Below are 6,000 nucleotides of genomic sequence, written 5' to 3'. Positions count from 1 at the left end.
ACGAAGGAAGAAGCCGCCACAGTCGCATTTGACCTGGCAAGCACAGGGCCTAAAGAACAATTGCAAGGCATCAGGCTAGTGTAATTAAAATAAATTGCCACAGATACAGTGGACCTACACCCGCCCTCCAACGACTGGGACGTGGTGATGACAAAGCTAACAGGGTTGAGAGCGCAATCCATGGCTTCAGAGAGAGAGATGGCAGCTCTCAAGGCCACTAAAGTGAAGATTAAGATGGAAGTAGACATTCTACAAGGACAAAGCCAAAGAGAGAAGGAGAGGGAAGCTGAGCTACAGGCCAGACTAGCAAGGGCACTGCAAAGATGCCACGCAATGGAGGAAGAAAATCAAGCAGCAGCAAAGAGAATTCAAGGAGTGGAAGAAGAATGTCAGCAGCTCAGCAAATCACTGCTAGAGACCGAGAGGGAAAGAGATAACCTTACCCTACAACTGGCTGAAGTGTCTAAAGAAGAAGAAGCTATGAGAAACGCCAAGGAAAAGGCAAAGATAGATCAAGAAGCCAGCCAGGATGAGGTCCTTGAGCTCAAGGACCAACTCAAAGTAAAAGATCAGACCATCCAGAGGCTGCGAGCATCACCTGCCAAAGTCAGAGCTACTAGCTCGACTCACATCACTACAGAGAGTCAACTCTATGAAGAACAGATGCAAGAACTTCAGAAAGAGCTGACTCTAGAGAAAAAGCAAAGATTGATGATGGCAGAAGGATCTATCGTCATGCAAATAAGAATGGAAGAAGAGCAAAAATCCCTGCAAGAGGAAGTAGAAAGTATGAAAAGAAATCTCGAGGAGGCGGATAGAATAAACGCCGAACTAAATGACCTTCTCGTAAATATGGGCGAAGAAGCGAAAATGGAGAAGCAAAAACTCCTGAGGCAAATTGAGGAGTTGAAAGGACATCAAGCAGGAGAGCAAGAGAGCACAGGGCCAGCAGCCAATGAGGGCATTGACTTAGAGAATGTGGCAGATCCGGTGGACACGCCTATGCAAGAGGAAATCCCAGAAGGATCCTCTCAAGAGACACATGATCTAACACAGGAAGAGGAAGAAAATTTGCGTAAAGCAATAGAGGTGGAGCTCAGAGAAACAACAAAGGAAGCCTTGGAGTGGGAGTAGAGGTTTTTCAAGTCTATGACCATTCAGAAGATCGACGCCAGCAACCTCAGGCGCGAGTGGCTTCAACCCTCTCTCCCATATCCATTGCTGAAATATGAGGCAGCCACCATCAACAAGCGAATAAGAGAAGAGCCGACCGTACCACTTTACAATGCAGATACCTCACAACCAGAAGGGATTAGGCTAATTGTTGATTCTCAGCCAAAGTGGAGGAAGGCCTGGCTCACAAAGTACCCACAATACCTAATCCACTTGGTAGAGGCACTGAAAAACATCAAAGACAACCTCAGCTTTTGTCCTCTACCAAGAATCAGGATGTGGAAAGCGCACGAAATCTTGCAAAGGAGCCAACCCACTTGGCTGAACTACCCTAAGCTGCTGGGCTTGAAGGCAGGTGAGAGAATAAGTGTCCAATACATGGTGAAAACCCTAACGGGCACCATCAAGTTGTTCATTGGCTCACCTGACCTTACATGCATTATGATGAAGAAAATCTGCAAAACCCTCTTAGCAGTGTTTGAGACTTTCAAGGCAGGCCAGGTGACCGACAGCATCTTTTTCTTCCAGGATACTTACAGATGCGCTTATGATCTGTCTGGTCAGCCTTCCAAGGAGGTGATAGATGCAATGTATCAAAGGATAATGTTTCTACCATCCTATCACCTCCAGGCTTTTGAAGAAGCATTCTACACAGGCTTCTTCACAATAAACAGAGATATCTTCGGCCCGACAATGATGAACCTACATCTTAGTTGCATTATTCGTTATTCGGGAGACGTATAATACACGAATAATGGGTGTATTATTCGTTTATCTAAATTATACAGCCGTATTATACGGTGCCACATCAGCATAAACGGCTAATCGTATAATTTCTTAATTTTTCGATCGAAATTATTTTCGATCAAAAATTATAACGATCGAATATGTTAGTATATATAGCAACACGCGATAGGCCTCACACAAGCTTTCAAAGTCAGTGTTTTTCATGTGAGTACTCTCACCAAACGATTAAAAAAAGTAAGTTGTAAAAAAATAAAACAATTTGAATTTAATAAAAATTAAAATTCAATAGAATTTTAAGTTTTGTGATTCAAATATATGAATTTGTTTTGAAAAACTTAGTAAATAGTTGAAAGTTTTTATTTTGTGAAGAGTTTAATCTCTCACCTGATACAAACTGTAATTATAAGAATCACTTGTCAATGTGTTCAATTAATTGACACTTGAAAGTGACTAATAAAAAAAAAGTAAGATATTATCGTTGTGTGTAGAGTGTACTCTCACATGAGATAATTAGTTTAAAAATATAATTACATACAAATTAATTTTATGTAATTTAAAGTTCGATTTTGATGTGTAGAGATTTTCTCTCACTTCAAAATGAATATAATGAAACAAAATTATATTTTTATGTTTTGTGTAGAGCTATTCACACTGCTATGCTCTCACTAGAGTAACAATTTAGGAAAAACATGTCCAAAAATATTGATATTCTTTTATCTTTATTTGGATTGCAGAATCTACCATACTGTGTGAGAGCATACACATGCTCGCATTGTAGATAGATAATCACTTAAAAATCTATGGTAAAGTGTAAGAACTTTTTGTTCGCACTTTAAATAGATACGATAATTATCAAGTATTGTAAGTGATTATCGTTTTGACATTTAAAAATGTCACTTATAGCTCTTGTATGTATAGCAATTTATAATGATAATCATTTTAATACTTGATTTAATTGTAATTATTGATTATCGTAATGTGTTAAAGCTACAAGCTTGCACTTTAGATAAATCGATGTAATTTATATGTAATCCAATGGTATTGTTTTTTATTATTGTATTTTTGTTCAATCATTGTTTTTAATTATTTTAATTTCGTTCAATCATTGTTAATTAAATTAATTTAATGTTTTAATTGATTTTGATTATGAAAATGATCATTGACTTTGTTTTTACTAGCAAATTACTTTTGTGCATCATGGTGAAAGGACAAGAGTGGAGTTGTGTGCATGAGTTGAAAGCTGGGAGAAATACATCTTGACTTAAATGTAAATCTTGTGGCCACGAGTTCAGTGGTAATGCAACCAGAATTAAAGAGCATTTATTTAAAGTCCCTGGCAATGTTGAAAAGTGCGGGGCACTACCAAAAGATATTCATGAAAAATTTGCCATGTATTCTCGCAAAGTAAAGTTGATTCTTGCAACTAAACATAAAGGTGATATTTCTAAAGATATTCATGCGAATATTGAACCATCTGTATACAATGAGGCAACAGAAGAGGTGTGTACCACTCAAGTAAACGATCAAAGTTCTCAATTGAACCCTCTTTATGGACATGCTTCTACATCAGGAGGTGTTCCTAGTATAAGCAAATCCGGCAGAGCGTCATCCAATGGACAGACAATGCCTGAAGCATTAGGTAAACAATGGTTGCTTGAGTTGCATTTAAAATGAACACAAGCATTTTTTGCATGTGGCATATCGTTCAATGATATGCGCAATCCAATATTTCAAGATGCTTTGATGAGTACAGCCAAAAAAGGATTTGTGCTTCCTGACTATAACAAGATGCGAACTGAATATCTTGATAAAGTCAAAGACAGTACTGAAGCCATTCTCAAACGCATAGTTCTAGAGTTTGTTCCAACATATGGATGCACCATAGCATTGGATGGATGGACTAACTGTTAGAAAAAACCTTTAACCAATGTAATGCTTATTAACCCTAGAGGGGCTATGTTCGGGGAAGCAATTGATAGCTCATTGAAAGAGAAGAGTATCACCTACCTAACAGGGGTGTATGAGTGTGCAATTGCAAAGGCAGGTGGACCAAAGAATGTGACTGCTATTGTCACAGATAATGCAGCCAACTACAAAAGGAGCAGGAAGAGCTATTCAAGTCAAGTATCCGGAGATTTCTTGGGTACCATGTGCAGCTCACACTTTAAATTTTCTTTTAAAAGATATTGGTAAAATGGCATGTGTGAAGCAAAATTTATTGGATGCAAATCATGTGGTGAAATTCATTAGAGAGCATCAATTTTCGTATGCTCTTTTTCGAACCAAGTCACCAAATAAAGCTTTGCAAATATTTTGCGCAACAAGGTTTGCTACGACATACTATGTTCTTGCTGCTTTGCAAGAGTTGAAGCCAGCATTGATGGAAACCTTAGCAGATAGAAGATGGGATGGATGGCTCAGCAAGTATCCAAGTTATCAGGAAGCAGCTGGTCGATGTGCGCAAATAGTAAACTCGCCAGTCTTTTGGCGTACTGTAGAAAGAATAGTAACTGTGTCAAAGCCATTTGTAGATCTTTTGAGAGCAGTTGACACAGATTCTTTTATTTGGTCGGTTCTACTGGTATATGTCAGAGGCTATACGCAAGCTAAGATAAAATGTCAGTTTTGGTGCAAAGGATAAAGCTACCATGATTACAATTGTTAACAAGCATTGGGTGTAGTTGCATACACCATTGCATGGTGCGGCTTTTGTATTGGATCCTAAGTTTCGAATGCATCAGCAATCTGCCAACAAATAAGCTATGTCCGACTTCAAAACAGTGTGCTCCCAACTCTTAGGGCACGAAGATGGAAAAACAGCTTTTCATCAGCGAGTAGATTATGCCAACAGAACTGGTATGTTTCAGGATCCGTGGCATATAGATGCCATTGGCAAAACAAGTGCACCTTTATGGTGGAAGGAGTATGGTGGAGAGAAAGTGGAGTTGCAACACATTACAGTTAGAGTTTTATCAATAGTAGCTGCATCAAGTGGAAGTTGTGAGCAAAACTGGTCAGCATTCGACTTTGTGCACACTAAAAAGCAAAACAGACTTCATACTAAACGGGCTGCTGATTTGGTGTATGTTTTTTGCAATATGAGACTTATTTATAAGCCTCAAAACATTGCAACTAGAGCCTCTCAAAAGCAATATGGAGTCTTCTAAATGCATGAATCTATTTCTGCAGAAGTTGATGATGATGATGATATGGAATGGGAGATGGTTTCAGAATGCTCAGATATGGACGAAGTAGATGATATGGTTGCAGTTTTTGAAGATGGAGATGATTTGTGAGAGTACCATTGTAATACTTACTCAACAAGTTTTTGTATATGATGAAAGAAAGTGTTATCTCGTTGTCGTTCACATCAAAACCTCTCTCTCTCTCTCTCTCTCTCTCTCTCTCTCTCTCTCTCTCTCTCTCTCTCTCTCTCTCTCTCTCTCTCTCTCTCTCTCTCTCTCTCTCTCTCTCTCTCTCTCTCTCTCTCAGATGCACATATTCACTCACACTCAAATATAAACTGCCGATAATATCTTGTCGAATAAAAATTACATAAAGTTGATGTAGGTTTGAAATTACAACAAGGTTCTGGGAAATTACTCAATCGAAAAGAGTTTGATATAATTTTGAGATTACAAAATCTTCTGAGTGACTTATGAGTTTGATAGATTTGCTATAAGTTCGTCTATGGTTAAATCTGTAATTCCTAGCTCAGGGGATGGTTGAGCAACATCTTTATGTGAAGTGGTAGTATCATCTGGCAAAGGTCCATACAATGATTCATATCGTTGAAGCTTTGCTTGTGCATCACTTAACTCTATTTCAAGCTCAAGAATACAGCCACGAAGCATGTCCGGTGTTTCTCCTTGGCTGGCAAGGTCTTGTCCTTGGCTGGCTAATTCAGTCAGTGTTTCTCACTCTTCAGGAAGTAAAACAATAGGACGCTTGCGAGGAGGCATTGGATTATTTGCATTGCGTGCTGCCAACTTTTCTGCAATGCGTCCACGTCCAGCGCCAGTGGTGCCTGGACGATCTGACCAATCCACAATCTTCTGCAAAACATATCGAACATAGCAT

This window comes from Adiantum capillus-veneris, chromosome 29, assembly GCF_014529385.1.
Source record: "Adiantum capillus-veneris isolate H3 chromosome 29, ASM1452938v2, whole genome shotgun sequence".
NCBI classification, from domain to species: domain Eukaryota; kingdom Viridiplantae; phylum Streptophyta; class Polypodiopsida; order Polypodiales; family Pteridaceae; genus Adiantum; species Adiantum capillus-veneris.
This window is presented reverse-complemented; position numbering follows the sequence as displayed.